Source organism: Rattus norvegicus, chromosome X (genome assembly GCF_036323735.1).
Source record: "Rattus norvegicus strain BN/NHsdMcwi chromosome X, GRCr8, whole genome shotgun sequence".
In the NCBI taxonomy this organism is placed as follows: domain Eukaryota; kingdom Metazoa; phylum Chordata; class Mammalia; order Rodentia; family Muridae; genus Rattus; species Rattus norvegicus.
The window spans coordinates 108,625,196-108,645,847 of NC_086039.1; the positions used below are offsets into that span (position 1 = coordinate 108,625,196).

Here is a 20,652-nt window from a genome sequence, read left to right on the forward strand (position 1 = left end):
TTGGAAATATACTGAGGTAGCACAGACCCAAAAGGACAAAAGCAGTATGTTCTCTCTCATATATAGATCTTAACATCAAAAATTTAGATTTGTGAGTGTGAGTGTGTGTGGGTTCACTATGTTCTTTCTAAGTTAAACACACAGATACACACAGAATTCAAGAAGAAAGAGAACATCAGTGAGAAGGGCAAAATACATTAAGAAGTGTGGCTTAAGTCGGGGAGAGGGACAGGAGAACAGAGCAGAGGAGAGATAGGATGACCCAAATGCGGATGCTTCAGTCCTTCTTAAAAGAGGGAACAAAAATATTCATAGGAGGGGATATGGAGTCAAAGTTTAGAACAGAGACTGAAGGAATGGCCATTCAGAGCCTGCCCCACATGTGGCCCATATACACACAGCCACCAAAACTAGATAAGATGGATGAAGCCAAGAAGTGCATGCTGACAGGATCCTGACATAGCTGTCTCCTGAGAGGCTCAGCCAGAGCATGACAGATATAGAGGTGTATGCTGGCAGCCAACCATTGAACTGAGAATGATGTCCCAATTGGAGGAATTAGTAAAAGGATTGAAGGAGCTGAAGGGGCTTGCAACCCCATAAGACCAACAATACCAACCAACCAGAGCTCCCAGGGACTAAACCACCACGCAAAGAGTACACATGGACAGACCCATGGCTCCAGCTGCACATGTAGCAGAGGATGGCCTTGTTGGGCACCAGTGGGAGGAGAGGCCCTTGGTCCTGCCAAGGTTGGGCCCCCAGTGTAGGGGAATGTTGGGGGGTGTTTGGGAGGGGGAACACACTTATAGAAGAAGGGGAGAGGGATAGGATAGGGGCCTTATGGCCAGGAAACCGGGAAAGGGAATAACATTTAAAATGTAAATAAAAAATCCAATTATTCAAAAAAAGACTTGGTAGGAATAAACAAGAGTCAAAAATTAAAAAAAAATTTAAAAATTAAAAAAAATCCATATGGAAACCAGCTGAGTGCTTTCTCTGCCTCTTTGAGCTAACAGGCTTTTACCTCAGCATCTGTAGAAACTTGTTTTATAAGCTACACACATACACGCACATGCACGCGCACACACACATATACACACATACACACGCATGTACACACACATGTACACACACTCACGCACGCACACACACACATACACACACTCATACACACACGCATACACACGCAGGAATGCATTCCCGCACGCACACACACATGCGCACACACACACACTCACGCATGCACACACACACACATGCACATGCATGCACATACACATTCATATAGAAGAGTTTGCCTGGAATTATCTTACACAAGGGATACCATGCCTTTGCAAGAAGCCATAGATTACCAAATAAAAAGCCCAGTGCTAGATGTGGAATACTTCCACCTGAGCTTTTTATCAGGGGAGTCCCAGAGATCCCCTACAAACACGATAGGTTGTTGCCATTGCTCCTGGTTGCTCATCAAAACTTGATGGTAAGACGCTACTGTTGAAGATACCACATGCTTTGGTTATAAGACATAGAAAAGTCAGGCTTGTATTGGCCAGGAATCTTTCAATATACAGGCTAGCTACCATAGTACCTGAGGTGCTACACAGTCTCCTGGGAGGGAGCGGTTATCAACCGTCTTTCTTATCCAGCTGTGAACGCTGTGAGTTACTGTAGTTACCTACAAGGCAGGAGATGTCCATGAATAGGAGCAGGAATGTTATGAAAGTAACCAAGAGCTTTCTGGTTAACTTAACTTCCTTCTCCAAATTTACTAGTACTATATGATCCAAAAAAGCGTAGTTGGGAGGCTCATATAGGCTCTAGGGATGAACCTACTCCTATTATTTTGGTAAGTAGATGCAATAGCTGACTTCCCTGTAAATTCCAAAATCCTACACATTAGTGCAGTTCAGACTTCATCAGAGAAGTTTCTTTGTGCAGTGGACATTGTTTACCGTAGAAATCCACAAATGGTCAAAGTGCAGAGAATAAGTCTGTGAAATGTTCGACCACAAATGAGATGTTTATATCATGCTCCTTCACCCTAAGGCTCAAAGACCATTTCGAAAGAGGGAGTGGGAAGATTGGAAGAGCCAGAGGTCAGGGAGGATGGAAGTAAATTAGTGTCTCTCAGACCTGGCAGGACCCCTGCATTCATGAACTCAAAGCAGCTGTGGTTTCCTGAAAAAAGTTACGTCAATAAACTTCCAGGATAGGGGGCTGAGGGGACCTTCACCTCTAACTGAGGAGCTATTAATAAGTGATGGCTTCTGAAGGAGGGAGAGGCTGGTTTATTTTTTTAGGGTGTGGCCCAATAGTTTCGTGACTCTCCAATGAAGAGCTGCACACCCATGAGTATGAAGGCAACACAAACTGAATTCAAGGAGTTGCATAAAAGTAGGGGAGGCTGGAGAGATGTCTCAATGGATAAGAGCATTTGTTGTTCTTGTGGATAACCCAGGTTCAATTCCCAGCACCTAGATTGTGGCTTATAACTATATAAACTGACAGCATGATTGCTCTGTGGTATGGTTTTCATTGTAGATGAGAAAGAGAGAGGAGTGGAGAGCCAGAGGCATCTGGAGGAAGCCAAAGCAGAGGGAGAAAGGCCTAGACTGAACATGGCCAGCAGACGGAACATAGTCAGTGTTATCGGCCAGAGAGGGGAGAGTAGGAAGGATAGAGAATAAAGAAATCCTAGTGAAAGAAGCAGGAAGAGAGCATGGAGAGAACACAGTGGGAACAACAGGGAACAGGGTTATCAGGAGAATGAGTCACTAGGAGGAGGGAAGCCTGTGAGTTGGAGGAAGTTTAGGGTAAGGAAGGAGGTGAGAAGGGTAAAAGCCATAATGTGGGGCTAGAAAGATGGCTCCGCAGTCAGGAACACTGACAGCTCTTAGAGATGACCCAGGCTCAATTCCCAGTACCCATATGACAGCTCACAATCATCTGTAGATCCAGTTGAAGAAGACCCAGTGTCTTTTTCTGGCCTCCATGGGGACCACACACATAAGCCATACACACACAAATACATGCAGGCAAAACACTCATACACACACACAATAAAACTTAAGAAATTAAATCCATAATGTGAGATTCACTATTTCCTTCTGCCTGTTTAAAAACAAAACTAATCTAGGGTTCAGCAGCAGCTGGCATGTTTGTTGAGGAAGATGGAATCTGGAGTAAAGGGTAGCTGGGAAAAGCCTAGGGTTTGCTACTCTGTTAGAACCAGGAAGTGTTTCTGCAATATGTGCTTGAGCCCTGGAGAATCTCTGCTAGCCTATGTCCTGAAGCCAATCTATAGGTCTCAAGACCAGCTTCCGCCTGCTCCAGGGCCTTGGATACTCTGAACCATCTACTGACGTCATTGCTTTCTGTTCTTAAGGTCAAAGATGAGAGAACTGCTCCTAGGAGCCACAAACAAAGGATTTTTGGCATTAATAAGCTAGGCTTCATGGTGTGGGCTAGTCTTTCCTATCTTGAACTGGCCCATTCTCTTAAGGTCCTGTGTCCTGTATGAGTTGACATCCTGAAACCTGAGGGGTATCAGACTGGGAGATCAGCCTAGGCTTGGTTGAAAGGTTGTGTGAGTTCCTGTCCAGCCTCCTCCCCTGTGAGCTTGGGGACTTATCCCAGACTATGTTCCCAGGGAAGTAGGGTAAGCCAGAGCTTTATGGGTAGGGAGACTGCAAGGAGTCAAGTTGTGAATGGATATTCTCTGAATTGAGGGCCAATTTCTTCCTCCAGCCTCATCCTTCCTTACATTGACTACTTGATGAAGATTATGTTCCCATCACATTTTTTTTTTTGCTGAAATCCTCCTTCTTTCCCCTGCTCTTTCAAGCTGGTCTTTTATGCACTTAAGCGCAGGTGTGGGGGGAAAAGGCTTTGGAGCCAGATCTCAGTTGGAATCCAGGTCTAACTTTGATAAACAGTGTGGCAATGGGCAGGTGACTGACTGGAATTCCCAAAGGCTGTCACAAGAGATGCAGCTTTTGATAAGTGTTCCCCTACTGGGTCGTTGGGAGAAGCAAACAGGGGTAACATTGGGAGAATGTGCCCTCCCCCACACACTAGGTTTCATAGAACTCAGTGAATGAGTACCACATATAGGAAGAGAGAGCGGTAGAGGAAACTGAGGCACTAATCAATCGTCCCTGGAGCCCCATAGTGCTGGAGTTCCTGGAGTCCCATAGAACTCCGTGAAAGGGAAAGAATGCCCTGAGGGAGGGACACCTGGGAGAGTGAAGAGGAAGTATGACCCTGAGCAATGTGAGGCGGGGCTGGGAGAGGGAAGAGAGGGGCACCAGGTGCAGGAGCCAAGAGGGGGAAAGGTGAAAATGACGTAGGCAAAACGGCTAGACAATAGAGGGAAGAATCTACTGTGGCAGGGCAACCCAGCCCATTTAGGGAAGAGGTCAGGGTGAATGGACTCTAGCCAGCCCAAATATGGCTCCGGCAGGCCTTGTCCTTCTCCGCCATTCCCTCTGCTTTGCTAAAAACCCTTAGATCATGTTCCTAAAGCTACCCACCAAGGTCTATTCACTTATTTGGTCACTTCCTCCTCCTGAGGCTGACTACCAAGGTTCAGCTATCACAGTATTGGAGTCCAGCAATCAAAAGTCCCCATTAGCTCACCTAATTAACCTGTCCAATTAAAACTAAACACCTCATCCTAACATGGAGTTTTCCCTTTAACCTTTATAAACCGCCATTTTCCTATATGCCATGTCTGTCTCCTCTCTATTGAGAGGCAGTCCCTTGTCCCTCCCTTCCCCTTCTCCTACCCCCTTTCTTTCCCTACCTGTCCCCTTCCCTTTCTTCCTCTTCCTCTGCCTCCTCTCTTTGTCTCTTATGTCTGTCCTCTGTCCCTATGGGGCAAATAATTCTCCTTTGTGCTGAACACTTGGTCTTAAGGTGCCTTGTGCCTACTCTAGGGGTTTCTACATGGGGTATACCAGTCTACCCTGTAACAGGTAGGGACTGAGGGATGCAAGGAGAACCGGGCAGCCAGGTCTGCTTTAATATGTTAAGTAGGCACCTCAGTTAGCCTTTGTCCCAGGTTTGAGACCCAACACTCAATAACTCTTAGTTCTCTTCTCCTCTGAACCCAAACTACCCAATCCAAACAGTGGTTTGAAGACTAATTTGCAATGAAGAAATGTTTATATAAATTGGCATAGTGCTTAAAAACCCAAAACTCTGGAAAAATTAGGTCACCTCAAAATCTGATCCATGGCAACGAAACCCCCGATGTATGTTCAAGCTGCCCCTGCCTGGTCTGCTTGTCTCTCAACTGTCACAGGCCCCTCAGTTCTAAGGACACACATTACCTCATGTCCCCTATGTCAAGGAGCACTGGTCAGCATGGCTCGGGCTTTTCAAGGATGTGCTTTCTCAGCCGCCTCATGGGGCTATCAGCCTGAGAGTCACTGTAGGTAGTTCTCAACTGCTACTGCTCTGAAACTCAGGGCTCATCCTGGGCCCCTGGCTCCAGGGAGGATTAGTGCCTCAGTTCCCTCCACCATTCTCTCCTCGTGTGGGAAGAACGCAACATGACAGCAAGAGTTAGAAAAACTCCACAAAGGGCAGGGCTTTTGTCACAAGGCCTTGGGTTTAACTTGTACTCTAGAACTACTGAGGCCCAGGAGTAGACAGCCGAGTCCTGCCTGTGACCAGCTGGAACCTCATTATGTGATGTTATCCTTGCCTTTTGCTCGAGTTTCTCCAGGTCCAGAGACTCTTGGCCTTCATGTCTCCTCAGCACAGCCCTTAAGGGCTCAACCTGTTTACACTAGTCCAACAGCACCTGCAGCACCTGGGGCAGTATGTCGTAAATGCACATTCTCAGACCCTCCTCACACCACTTCAGGTGATTCTGATAGGGGTCCCAAGTTTGGGACTCCGTATGGACTCTAGTTGTGTCAATCACATTACAAGCACAGGGTGCATGCAATTTCCTTGCTTTGGGGAGAAAGAGGCAGAGCATTTGAGGCAGGGTCTCACGTAGCTCCAGATGGCTTGGAGCTTGCTATACAACCAAGGTTGTCCCGGAACTCCTGATCCCCCGGCCTCTATCTCTGAGGTGCGAGAACTACAGCTAGTTATGTACCCACCATGCCAGGCTATGATTTGCTTCTTCATCTTCACATTTTCTGGTAACTTCTTACATACTACACAGAAGGAATCATGGAAGACGGAAACACGCTGATGGAGAGGGTTTCCAACGCCACAGTTGCTAATTAGAAGCCAAAGCCTTTCCCACTTTATTTCAAATTTATGTCCTGACCAGTGATTTTGAATCAGGCCGGTGGCTGGTGTAGCTTGATTTGTACTTAATGCTTATTTCTCCAGTGGCTTGTTGCTACTGGAAAAAAGCTTTGGCATTCCAAACATAACATTTGGAATATAATATAAATAAACACTTTGAACAGAGATTTAAAGCAGTTTTATTACAGCCACTGACGCGGTATGTTTTACAGCTTTGATTTCAATCCTGGCTGTGAAGACTCAGAGAAAGCAAACAGATCTCAGAACAGAAAGAAAACCACGAACAAACACGGGATAAATACCTTCCCTGCTAACCCTTCCACTGCACTGGGATAGAACATTATATACTTCCTCTACATGAACACGTTTTTTGGATCAAGCAAAAGACTAGGTACAGAGAATGGACTGTGATTTACACAAGGCAGATCTGAATGAGGGAGGCAAACCCAAAGGTTCCAGAGGGTAGATAGAAGGAGCAGAGTCTAGCACGGCAAGAAAAACCTGTGCAAGAATGATGGTGAAAAGGTTCTTTAAAATGAGCTTGTCTCTATGGGACAATAGGCCTTCTTACTGAACCACAATTTCAATTACCATCTTCTCAATTACTCGTGGGTATCTGTAGTCTGAAAATATTAAATAAGAAAGTAGCAGAAATAAAAAATAATTCTAAGATTAAAATCTCCCACCAATCTGAGAAGCATGAGGAAATCTCCTGACAGCCTTCTATCTAGCATCTCTACTCCGTATCTGTCCCTTAGTGACTCAGCAGCCCTCTTAGTTATCAGGTGTACCATCGTGACTTCATGGGAATCTCCATAGCTTTAAGCCTCTACTGAATGTCTTGGACCTTCAAAGGCCCTTGGAAATGGTGGAGGGATAGTGTATAGAAGAAAGCATGGGTCAGATCTCAAAGGACCTAAATTCTAGCTTGACTGATACACTTCAGGGTTCTTCCAACTTGAGATAATAAGTTTTCTGGTTCTTAAGTTTCTTTGTCTCAAAGGCAGTCCCTGTTCTCCCTGCCTCACAGAGTAATTCTAAGGTTCAATTTAAAACAAAACAAAACAAAACAAAACCCAAGGTCTTATATAGAGTCCTTGACGTAGTAGCAGTGAAAAGCTAGCAGTACATTTTATGGGCTTACTCAGGAATGTCCTCTACTGAAGTGCATTTATAAAAGCTATCATCTCCTGATTATAAGATATGAGATTCTGTTTTTGATAGGCATGGACCAAGTCTATTATTGTTCATGAGACTGAGGTTACAGCATTTTCCAGATTTGCCTCCCAACAGCCACCCTTTCTCCAACCAGGTAGCAGCTTGGTTTCAGGGTCTCAGAGAATATTGAAACACATTCAACAAATTGTAAGACCTGATCTTTGTATCGATTTAGGAGTCAACCCCTATTCATATCTTGCCTGCCGCAGCCACCTCCTGTTTTTGCACTTGGCTTATGACCTTGTCTACATCCTCAACTTAACTTTCTAAAGGTTTTCCACAAACTTCAGAAGCTAACTCCTTTGGGTCATTGAGTCAGACAACTTTCTAAGACACTATTTGGATTATGTATGACAAAAATTAATGGTGTTCTAAGGCCTTGGGCAACATTAACTCCCAGTTACCAGCATCTGGTCATCTGCCTATCTCATCCTGACAACTTTTAACTCTCTTGCTTCTATATCTCTTTCTAGTATAAATTCTTACATTTTCCCTTCCTTCTGGAAGCACGTCTGCCCCTAAAGATGGCTGAGGTACTGCTATCCCAATTTTACAGTCAAATGTGCCTTTTCCTGTCGTGACAGTGGTCATGCTTTATCAACGTTGTCAGACTATCTGTTTTCTAAACCCTGTACTTCTTAAGGGCAAGAACTGTGCTTTATCTCTGTCTCCTTTCCCATCATCTTCCCCCAGGAAACTGTTGCCGAATGGACCTGCATTCTGGGACATGAATTGTACAGCAGGAGAACTTTGGGAGTGTAACTATGACTTCCCCGTCTCATACCCAAAGGACACTGTGCTGATTTAATTACTCACATGTGGGGGTTTCTCACAGATGTTATAACAGCTCACTTAGCAAAGGACAGTGATTAGGGTTTTCTTTTATTAACTAAATAGACAGCACCCAAGTGGAATATTAAAAGACAGATGGCACAACTTTCATCTTGTGTGCATTTGCAAGGGAAGCACAAAGTGCCAGCACTGTCCTACTTAACCTTAAAAAGATATACTTAGTCACTCACTCTACATCTATAATCTGCCTATCATAGTTGGGAGAAAGCCAAAAGAAAACACAACTCGAGGTCTGTTATTAGCTGAATTGCGTTCACCCAAGATTCATATGTTAAAGCCCTAACCTATCAGTACTTCACAAATGTGACTGTATAGGAAGTTCAGGCCTTTTAGGAGATAGTTAAATTAAAACAAGGCCGTTAGGGTGAGCTCTAATCCAATTTCTATGGTGTCCTACAAGATAAGAAAATTGGACACACAGAAGAGACACCAGGGGCATCCATGCATAGAGGGATTATCACATAAAGTGAGAACAAGAGGGCAGCCATTTACCAGTCAGAAGGGAGGGCTGTGCAGGAAACCAACCCTGCCAGCATCTGGATCTAGATCACAAACTCCAAGATGAAGCAGGTGGAATCAATGATGTAGACCACTGTGTCTGCCAATTTTTGTTATAATAGCTCCAGAAAACAAAGGGAGAGTGTGTCTTAGTTATTGTTCTATTGCTATGATGGAACTCTATGACTGAGGCAACTTATAAATGGAAGCATTTAATTAGGGGGTTGTTTACAGTTTCACAGGCTGAGTCCATAACCATCATGGTGGGGAATGTGGCAGCCAGCAGGCATGGCACTGGAGAAGTAGCCAAGAGCTTACCTCTGATTAGCAAAACATTAGGCAGAGGGGGTGGGGATCTGGTGTGGGCTTTTGAAACCTGAAAACCCATCCTTAGTGACACACCTTCTACAAAAAGCCCACACCTCCTGATCCTTCCCAAACAATTTTACTGACTGGAGGCTAAACATTCAGATATATAAGCCTATGGAGGCCATTCTCATTCAAACCACCATAGACTGCAATCACAGTTTAACACTGAGATGTCTTCGCAGTATCTCAAGCCTGAGTTAAGTGGGCCCGAGATGTGGAACTTCATCACAGTTATTTCTATCCCCTTATTCTAGGCCCATTGTCAATTTCCTTATATTGTAGTCATTTGCCTTTTCTCTTCCTTCAGTCTGTGATTGCCTCACTCATTCACTTCCTTAACAGTTACTGAGAGGTGCTGGCAGATGATATTGTACCCTACCCTCAAAGAACCTATCATATAAAAGACATGTATCTGCCGCAGCAAAGTTAGAGACCATCCAGGTGTGCGGCATCATTTTTAATATGGGCAGTGAAGCCGATCAGTAAAGGAAGAAAAACAGTCTGCACAAAGGAGGATTCAAAGCTGACAATGCAGTAGAATGAAGCAGTTAGTCTTTGAAACCCAGGTGGATGCTGCAATTAAGAGAATAGGCTCTACTTAGAGCATAAATGCTACGTGACCTCCACAGAACACTAATTCTCTCCATTCCTTGGTTACCTCATCTGAAAATGAGACTAAACAACAGCATTTATTTTCAATTACATTAATTCATACATAACTCTTTGAACAGTGCTTGGCAAAAAGGACTTACTTCATAATTTTTGTTGTTTGTAGATTTGGGGGGGGGACAGAAACATTGGACTTCAATCTTTCATGTATTAGCTATGTATTCCTAGGACAAATACAAATTACCCCAGCTGGACTATTTTTCTATCTAACAAAGGGCTTGGGAGAATCAAGTAAAATAACCAATACTTAAGTGCACTGAAAGCTACAAAGGCATAGGGATTTTATTGTTGCTGTGCACTCACGCACACATGGGTGTGTGTGTGTGTGTGTGTGTGTGTGTGTGTGTGTGTGTTAAGCAGTGAAGGCAGATATTTCCTGATTTTCTTCTCAAGCACCCTAGTTTCTAGGGCAAAGATATAATTCCACATACTTGGCTAAGGTGATACTCTTCACAGTTTGGAGGATTCATCAGAAATTCAGATGTGAGTGATGAATGTGTAGGTGGTACAGTGAAATAATCCCATAGGCAGTGACATTTTGGCTAAACTGACCCTGGGATTAAGCTAGTTGGTAGTCACTGTGCTGGTCCCACTTTCTCCACTCACTAGCCAGTACTACTATTGATTTGATAAGCAATCTGCTATTTCCCAAGAACTTCTTCAGGGCTGGCAGACTAGCTAAGTGGATAAAAGAATCTGCCAACCCTGATGATCCAAGTTCAATCCCTGACACCCACAATGTTGGAATAGAGAATATGTCCTCTGACTTTCATGTGTACAAACTGAAGCTTAGTGGCAGACAATATAACTTGCCCCCAAATTCTCACTAGTAGTAAATGACATGTGTGGGGTTGACACTAAGGATTCTTTTACTGGTACTTACCATTGCCATACACTAGCGGGGGTGGGGGATGGGGGTGGTGGTGCTAGCAAAAAATAATCAATGTGGGAGGAATACCCAGAAAGATGCAGATGTAGGAGGGCCTGAGGAGGGTTCAGAAGATTGTGAATGCCCATATGGGTAAAGGTAAAATGTTCACAGCACAGCCAGTTAAAAATCGGAAAATCTAGGTGTGATAGTGTACACGTACTATCCCAGTACTTGGGAGACTGAGGCAAGAAGATCGTCTCAAATTTTAGAACATTCTAGGCTATGCACTGAGTTCAAGGTTAACCTGGGCTACAAAGAGCAGAACTCTGGATTTCATTCCTAGAACTGGAGGGGGCAAGATTATTATGCTACTGTGGTGACTCACACCTATAATCACAGCACTTGAGGCAAGAAGCAGGGAACCCCAAGTTCAAGACCATCCTGGTGTCCAGATTGAGACCTTGTCTCATCTCACAAACAGAAGAAGAAACTCAGGAAGAGACCTTAGGTCAACAGGGTGAATTCATTTACTGGACATGAAGAGCCACGGGAGATGTCAGGCTTGCAGACGCTACTATGTTAGTCTGGGTTTGAGGTGATGGAAACTTAACTGGGAAACATGTTTTGTGTGTGTGTGTGTGTGTGTGTGTGTGTGTGTGTGTGTGTGTGTGTGTGTGTGTGTAAGGAAAAAGTCCTGACTAATGAATGATAATTACTAAGGAAGAGTCTGATGACTGCAAAGCTGTTGACATCCTTGACCAAAATAGTGAAATCTGGCCCTGAAGTGATTTGGCGGTGACAGGAGGACGGAGCAGCTGTCTCTTTAGAAAGCAATGCCTTCTTTGTGCTGTCATAATTCCTAGCCGTTCAGCCTCTTATTTCAAAGCCACTTACCATTTGCCTTTTTTCTCTGAGACTGTTTGATAGGACTCTGATTTCACTCTGGGAATGACATGACTACTCACAGACAGGAAAACCAACAGCTTGTGCGAAGGGAGAATCCTAGCCAGTTGGAAGCACTCACTCCTGTGGGTCCCTGTGGCCTGGTTCTGGTTACTGATAACTGATGGTTTTGCCATCTCCGGTTCTAGCAGGCTCTCATCCTCTTATATTCTGGTGTCTTTTTGCTACAGCTGTCAGTGCTATCCCAGATGCCTGCATTTCTAGCTATGTCCAAGGGTTTCTCCAGCGCATTCCTTGACATAATTCTGCCAACCTTTGTGGAAGAAAGTGGAGATAATCAAGGGCCCAGAACCTCTCACTAGGTTCTTTAAACAATATCAACCTAATGTGGAACTTATCCACCCTCTCCCTCTCCCTCTCCCTCCCCCCCCTCTCTCTTTCACCTCCATCTCCTCCACATTTATCCTCTTGTGTTTTTTTTTTGTTTCCTAGACTTCCTATTATTGTTTCATCTTTTTCTTCCCTTCCTTTCTTTTCTGCGTGCAACAAAAATTTTACCAGCAGGAGGACCTGTGCTAAGTGTCGGAAGTAAACCAGCTCAAGTACTTTTAAAGAAGATGTAAAATAGTAGAAATAAGACCAGAATATATAAGGATAATCCACTGGACACGTTTATTCCAATTAGAAACAAGCAAGAGCACAAAAAGTTTCTGTAACGAAATTATGCCACAACAGATTTTTAGTTTTATCCTGGCTTACATTATTTGTGAGTATTACTGAGGTATTTCAAGCAGAGGGGCCTAAGCAAACACATATGGGGTAAGAGAAGCCCCTGATATATAGACAAAGTGTATAAAGGAATGGTATTGGGATGGAAAATGGCAGTAAAGGAGCTATAGCAAAAGGAAGGCTCCTTGTATGCCATTTTAACTGCTTGGTTTTTGTCCACGAGAGGATGGAGGGTCACCAAAACCATCTAGAAGAGAGAGCAGAACAGTCATGTTTGTTTCTTTCTGAGACAGAGTCTCACTGTGCAGCCCTGAGCAGTCTGAAACACATTGGTCTGGAACTCATAGAGATCTGCCAGCCTTCATCCCCACATTGCTAGGATTAAAGGCATGCACTACCTCCACACATGACATCATGTATGTTTTTAGGAATATAGGTCACTATCCCTTTCCAGCAGTGTGAAGGAAGAGTTACACAGGAACAGCATCATACCAGGGGAACCCAGTTGTTATTGCCATCCAAGCAAGAGATGACGGTGGCTTAAATCACAATAGGTAAAGGTACAATTAAGTTAAGAAAGCAATCAGGTGATAGAATCTGTAGGTCTTTGTGATGAATTGGCTATAATGACAAGAGTCAACACTTTACTCTTTTGCTATGTAGATAGGAATACTAATAAAACTAATGAAATATTCTTGAGAATAGTAGTGTCATCAACCATGACAAAGGACTTAGGAAAGAGTGCAAGTACAGAAGAAAATGGATAATTTCTTAGGGACATGTGAGTTGAAGATGCTTAGAAACATATAATAGGAGATGCCTAGCAGAGATATTGAGATTTTAAGACTCTGGAGAGCTTTAAACTTAAGGGTCTGTGCTAAAGGTTTATAGGGTCTTGATTTGGGATTATACAGAGATATCTGTCATAGCCTGTGAGGATCATAACATTTCTATGAGAATTTCTGCTGCCTGCTGCCTATACGGTCATTGGTTGCTCCTTAATACAGTCTATATACTCCTTCCACTTACCTTCGTTTCAACTAATAAGACCTAGTCTGTCCACAATTCAAAGGCTGAGGTATATAAGAGAAGATGTACCTGGAATTTTGAAAGTTGAGAGATGAGGTGGACCAATTAGAATCCCCTCATGGTTTTGAACTAAGAACCGTGAAAATAACAGATTATTGACACTGGAGTTGAAGTTGGAAGACTTGAAAATTGAGACATGGGTAGGACAGGCGTAAGTAAGAAGAAATTACAAACCATGGGTAAACAGAGGATTGGAGGTGGTGGAAAGAAAAGAATGGAGACTGGAGATAAAGATACAAAGCAAGACGGAGGTGAGTACACTGCAGAAGAGATGGAGGAATTTTCCAATTGTGAGGGCAGCTCCACTACCTGATAGAACTGCTACCTCTGTCTGTATGGCCTCAGTTTGAAGGCAGCCATCTGAGGATAGCACAAGTGATGGCATTTGGTTTTCTAAACAAAAGAATTGCCAGAGCAAGATCACTCAGGAAGAAACAAGCATGAAATAAAACCAGTGGGCTGAAATCAATAGCAGTCTCTCTCTCTCTCTCTCTCTCTCTCTCTCTCTCTCTCTCTCTCTCTGTGTGTGTGTGTGTGTGTGTGTGTGTGTGTGTGTGTGTGTACGTGTGCGCATGCATGTTGGCACAGAGAAGAGGAATCCACACATATGCAGAAGGAGGGATAATGGGGCCCTGCCAATAGAACACTGGCCATGAAAGCCAAGTTATCTTCTTATTTCATTGTTGTCTGTTTTCTTTAGATAAGTGATCGACCACAGGCATCAAAAACTTGCAGATGGATCTGATCAGGACTTCACTGTGTACACAGGGTTGAAAATTAGTAGGTAACTGATGATTTTAGCAAAACCATTTAATAAAGTGGTAGGAGAGAAAAATCAGGCTGAATATGGCTACAAACCATACCTATGTAAACTAATAAGGAGGCAGTCAGTGTCAGACACTCTTGAAAAGGAATTTAATGATGAACAGAGGGGAAGAAAATCATTGAGAAGGCATGGAGAGCCAGAAGAGATTTTGCTTTGATTCTGCTGTAATTTTTAGAGAGAGGCTTGAATTTGTATATTAAGAGAAAGACTTTTGTTAAGAAGGAACGAGGAGGAAAGGAAGGAGAGAGAGGGAGAGGGGGAGGCAGAGAGACAGAGAAACAGAGAAGAAGGGAGGGGAAAGGGAAAGGAAAGGGAGGAAGAGAGGTGACGGAAAGGGAGAAGAGAGCATGCACAGTATAATGAAGCTCATAGCATACGAATAAACACATCATAAAGACAGGCCTGGCAATGGGCAAAGAGACATACTTGGAAGTGTTGTTCTTATATCAGGCAGAGGCAAAACAGGAGAGGGGAGAATCTAATTTAGCAAGGATCTTAAGGAAGAGAGACTAGATTCAAGCTGAACTGATTGTGTTAGCCTTAAAGAGGAAGAAAGTGCCCCATCTTCTGAAGCTGAGAACAGGAAAAGAGGCCAAGATCCTCCCAATCTTGGATTCTAGTCTCAGGTCTACTATCAACCTGCTGTACACATGTCCTTCTCTCTGGGCTTCTTGTTCATCATTTATAATCAAAGGGGAAGAGTGTCTGGCCAGGCTCTTTTTGAAGGAGACTGTGAAGGTGAAGTGAAAGCAGGGGGGGGGTGGTCAGTGTTGGGGGAATATATGCAGACACGAGGAATCCTGCACAGGTGATCTAGAAAGCAAAAAGTGTCCGGTGAGCAGGATAGACAGCTGTTTCTAGGGTATAGCTAGATTTACTCATGTCTATTTTTCTACATCTTGTGACAACAGAATCTACTGCCCGCTTTCTTCCTCATTCCCAGTCCCCACATGCTGCAAGTTCCCCAGGGGTCAGGTGTGGTGGGAGCTGAAGGTACTGTCTCAGCAGCTCTGTCTCAGATGATGAGCTGAGAAATCAAAGGTTCTTTGTTTGCCAAGGAAAGGGTTTTCTTTGCTTTTTCCTTCTCTTCAATGAATCTGTCTGCCTCTGCTGTTCCATGACGAGGCTGATTGGCCTTGCCCTTGGGACGTGCAACTCAGCATGGGAGAGGGAGATGCTGTGAAATTTGGCACCTCCCTTTTCAATACATGTTTAATTCATCACTGCAAAGACTTGGATAAGTAAAACACTAAGCTCCTTCTGACCGGGCTTCCTGGAGAGAGGGATTCCAACAGCTTTTAAAGGAAATGTCAAACTGTTAAGGGTTCAGGCTTCAAGCAGCTTAATGCTTCACAATGTTTTGGAGTGAGTGTCTTGTGACTTCTTAATGCCTGGGTTATTTAGAATTGAAAATTACTGATTTGGATTGTCAATCTGGTAAACACAAGACAACCACAGCCAACTCTGGAGAAGCAGTCATCCATTTTACTCATTGGTCTATAGCTTCTTCCTTAACAAGCCTTTTAGCCAGTTACTAGTCAATCAATGAATATGGATGAACAAATGAGACATCAACAATATGCTCAACTCACTGCAGAAGATGATGAAGCCCATATCAAAACGAATGAATAAAAACAGTGTGTGGACGCCCAATTGGCAATGGGCAAAGAGTCACCATTGGTGATGTTGTTCTTACATCAGTCAGGGCAGAGCAGAAGGCGGTCCTTTGTTCATCCTAGCTTGATGCTTGGCTTGATGTCCAAAGCTTTCTTTTGCCTAGGACACAGAAACATCAAATCAAAGCCAGGCAGCACAGCACAGGAGGAGGAAGACAGACAGAAACTTTCAAATCACCATGCCGCAGACCTGCCCTCCAGCACACTACACAGGTGGGCCATACACACCTGCTTGCCACCACGCCACACATCATGGATGGAGGATGTCACTTAGCAGCTGGAGAGCCACGTGGTCATCCTTCCACAGGAGCCATGACAATATGGTGGTCAGGTGGGAGAGAAGAGAAGTGGAGCAGCTTGAGCATTATGAAGAAGAGAGATGGAACTGGACACTGGAGGGTGGAGAAGAATTGCCTATTGTGAGGGGCCATCCCAGCCACCTGGGGCCATGGTGATATCCAAGCCTGAGCTGCCACTGAGGGTCATGTCTGAGTTTGTGGCTACACAGTGTCAGGGGATAGTGCCAATGTCTGTGGCTCATTTTACCACTAGACAACATGGGGATGTCCCTGGTCAGGGTAGCCACTAGGAACCGTGTGGATGTTCAGGGGCTGTGCATAACTCAGTGGATATAGCCGTTTGGAGAGCTGGTCCCATCTCTCATCAGCTGTAGCCCTTGGGAGAGCAGGCCCTGCATCTTGTCCAGGCAGCATGTGGGTGAGCCTGCCCCAAGGGTGTGAGTATGGGAGAGTTGACCCTGCCACTTGTCGGCCATGAGGAGGCACGGGTGTAGAGGTGATGACTCTCCACCACTCCTTACCACCTCTGGCAGCCAGGAAATCTACCCACAGGGTCATGAGCTCAGTAGAGCTAGCCCTGCCCATCAGCAGCTGTGGCACTCTGGAGAGCTGGCCCTGCATCTCATCTGGGCAGCACAGTAGAGCTGGCCCTGGTGCAGAGGTCACAGGTGAGCCAGTCATCAAGGGTGAGAGCATAGGACAGCTGGCCCGACCACTGGTATGAGGTGGTGTGGGTGTAATGCCTTCCCCCCACCTTCTCCTCCTCCTTTTCTTCCTCCTCAACACCTGCAGTAGCCAAGAGAGCTGACCCTGGAAACATGAAAGTAGAAGAGCTAGCAGGAGCAGTACTGGAGAGCTCACCTGGTGTCCTAGATGAGAGCCAGTGCACCGACCAGCTCAGCTACCATCCAGGGCTCTATATTGGCCCAGCCAGCAATCTATATTTCCCACAAATGGCTGGGACAAGTGAAAGATCTCATCCTGGTAATCCAAAGCAGTAGGGTCTCCACAATACAGGGCAACAACTGGATAACAATGAAGATGCAATATGGATGGTGTTACAAAAGCCACAGATCTGGAAGCAGACCAGTGACTCATTTCAATGAACATTTGCAAGTGAAGATATTTGCAAGCGAAAAGGGATATAAACGCTGTGACATACTACAGCTTCCATTATGAGATGTTTTCTATGCTTTCTTGTTGTTGTTGTTATTTGTGTGTTATTTTGAGGGGGAGGTTACTAGGGCAAATGGTGGATATGAGAAGATGGGGAGATGAGTGGGACTGGGGTGTATATTGTATAAAACTCACAAAGAATCAAATGAAGTTTAAAAGAACCCCACTCTACCCAAAAACTACATCCTGTTAGGGCTCATTTGTGCGCCTTTCCTCCTTCATAAGTTAAAGCCTTAGCTCCTAATCCAACAGACTGCAACCTACGGGACTGAGGTTATCAGGCAGTTCAGAAATAAAAAGACAACTATACGAAACCAAAGGGAGATAGCACCATCTACAAGGGAAGCAGTGATCTCCTGAGAAACACACCCTAAAAAATCCCTTAAACATACAGTTTCCAGAAGTGTGAGAAAATACCTGTCTGTTGGTTGAGCTTCCAGTTTGTGGAATTTTGTTGGTAATATCTGGAAGGCTATCGATACATAGATTTTTCTCCCAGATACTTTTAAAATCACCAACCACAATTAAAATGGGGTCAAGGGATATAAAAACAATTCCTTAATTTTTTTTCATCACCATGACTTAGGAGCATCTATCAGACCACCCAGATGACATGGAGAAGGAGGATGTGGTCCTCTGTCCATACTGTTTCTCTCCTTTCCTTACCCATGGATCATAGACTCTTCTTCTCGGCCACAGGTTCCTGCCTCCATCAGGAAGATTCCGATGACAGTCTTTAGGTACTGTTGGTTCCTTAAAGACTTCAGAACTACCTGGGCTCTCAAATGAAAGTGCAATTCAGAGATCACATGCGCCACTAAAAATTCAGGCCCAATAGGCCTGAGCAGGACCTAGACAAGTACCAAAAAGTGTTCATGACATCTATGCACAATTAAAAATAGTAATACAATAAGGAGATGGGAGCTGGAGGAAAAGTAGCCACATCGGTACTTGCTGTTTCAATCTATATGAAACCAAAGGGAGATAGCACCAGTAGTAACTACCTGTACCTGTAACTCCAGCGCCAGGGGATCAGATACTGTCTTTTGGATTCTGGAGGCACATATCTCCACACACATGCACATGGCACGCACCTCATGCACATGCATAAAACTGAGAGAAAAAAACCTTCTGTTAAAAAAGAAAGGAATGCCCATAGATAGAAATATATGAGGCACTCCCTCCCCTGTCACAGTTGTCTTCTTCAGCAGCAAGCCTTGACTTTTACAGTATTCATCTCTTTGTTTTTCTTTATTGTTTGCTATATGCATCTGTGTCCCTGAACAAGAACAAAATCATTTTTACCTTGTTTGCCTGCTGACTTCATATAATGTGTCACGCTGTGTATATTCTTTAGTAACAGAATCTTTAATTTAATTATGAAGCGTTGGTTCTCAGTAGTAAAGGGGTTTGGTAGAAGAGGAAAGAGAAGGTAGCTGGGAGAGTAGGGAGAAGCTCCCATATGTCACATATACTACATCCTAGAGGAGGACCATATGTTACAAATGTTCAGCTATGTGGTAGAGATTATCACTTTACAGATTCTTCGGTAGGTGTTTTCAGGTGCCACAGTCAACTTGGTCACATAATAGGTGTCAACTTAAACACTCGATGTTGAAAACATTAGAGTAGATTGAAACAGCAAAAGACTTCCTGGAGAAAAGGCAGCCCGTGGTGGACTTTGACTAATGGGAAAACTGGAAATTGGGACAAGAAATAGAGGAGGTGTCAGTTTATGGCTAGAGTTTGCTTTAGAAAGAGAAAGCCAGGAGTACAAGGCAAATCGGGACTGCAGAAATGTGGATTGCCAGATTGGAGGGGGTGAGTGCCAACAAAAGCCTGGCAAAGGCCGGGATTGCAGCTCAGTGACAAGCATGTGCGAGGCCCTGGGTTCTATCCCTAGCACTACAAAAAAAGCCTGGTAAATCTAGTTCTTTTACGAAAGTACTAAGATTCCAGGGGAACCTATCTTGGGAGCTAAGAAGGAAGGCTCAGCTTGAGAAATTTAGGATAGGAGATCTTGAGAACATCAGAGCAGAGTCCTTGTTGGAGAAAATAAAGCATGAAAAAATAGTCAGACAGGAAGGCACCCAGGAGAATAGGGCAGCCAGAAACAAACAGGAAATGACTTCAAGCCAGGAATAGAGTTCCGCTCAGGTGTCCAAGAGTCTTCTCCATTCTTCTAGTTCTTCAGGAGTCCACAAACTAGCTACTTTCGTCTATGTGCAGACTACTTATGTGAACAGAATGTGAAAGGGCCTTATTGGCTTACAAGATTTAAAGTGTGGTCTTCAGTCAACAGCACTGGTTTGAAAGATTCTGCATCTTTTTGGAGGTTGACCTTTGCTAGAGGAAGTATGAAGTAATATATTACCAGGAATAGGCCTTAACGTTTTAGAATCTGATCCTGGCCGTAGACGGACACAACACAACTAGCTAGCTCACACTCTTGTTCACCAAGTCTTTCCTGACTCAGTAGACTGTATCCCCTTATACTGTAAGCTAAACATTAAAAAATAAAAATAAAGAACCCTCTTCTTTAAGCTGCTTCTTTTCAAGTGTCTTGTCACAGCTATGAAAAAAGTAATTAAGATAAGCACTGTACTTCATCTCTACTCTCAGCCGAAGCCCTCACTTCCTACCTCACTGAAGAGAGCATAGTGACCTGAGAATTTCAACCCACTGCCAGCTTTACACTCCTCTCTGTATCATTATCCTCCTCGCCTCTCTGTTAGCTATGTTGGATGAATTATTCACTGTCAACAACTTCCACTGGTTCTCCAGATGTCATTCCAATCAGCTAGGATTGAGCTCATCTGAGACCATCAGGGATTCAAAATTATAGTACAGGAAATGACAGCACTTAAGTCCTCACACATAAGAAGGAGGTAGTCCAAGGTTGGTATGGTGACCCAGATCTAAAAAGCCTTCAGGAGCCCAGGCTCCTCTCATCTCATGTATATTGTCCTTGTCTTTCAGATCCAAGATGGCATCTAGAGTTCTGGTTCTTGCCATCAAAATGTAGGCAGCAGAATGAAGAAGGACAAAGAGCACATGTCAGCCATCTTTCAAAAGAGGTTCCCAAGAGCAGGCACAGGATGCTTTTGCGTCCATCTTACCAGTCAGAGGCAGTTATAAAGCCACATCTAGCAACAGGAGGTACAATGTTTGTTCTAGAAAATGACGAGGCTGGCTATGAAGTGG

At 44.2% G+C, this 20,652-nt stretch overlaps 1 non-coding gene across 1 annotated transcript; it reads left to right on the top strand.

Moving 5' to 3' along the window:
• Window positions 1-15,943: 15,943 nt before the first annotated feature.
• Window positions 15,944-16,086, top strand: LOC120099477 (small nucleolar RNA SNORA48). The gene has a single exon (XR_005498650.1). It is a non-coding gene; the product is annotated as a small nucleolar RNA SNORA48 (small nucleolar RNA).
• The last annotated feature ends 4,566 nt before the right edge of the window (window positions 16,087-20,652 follow it).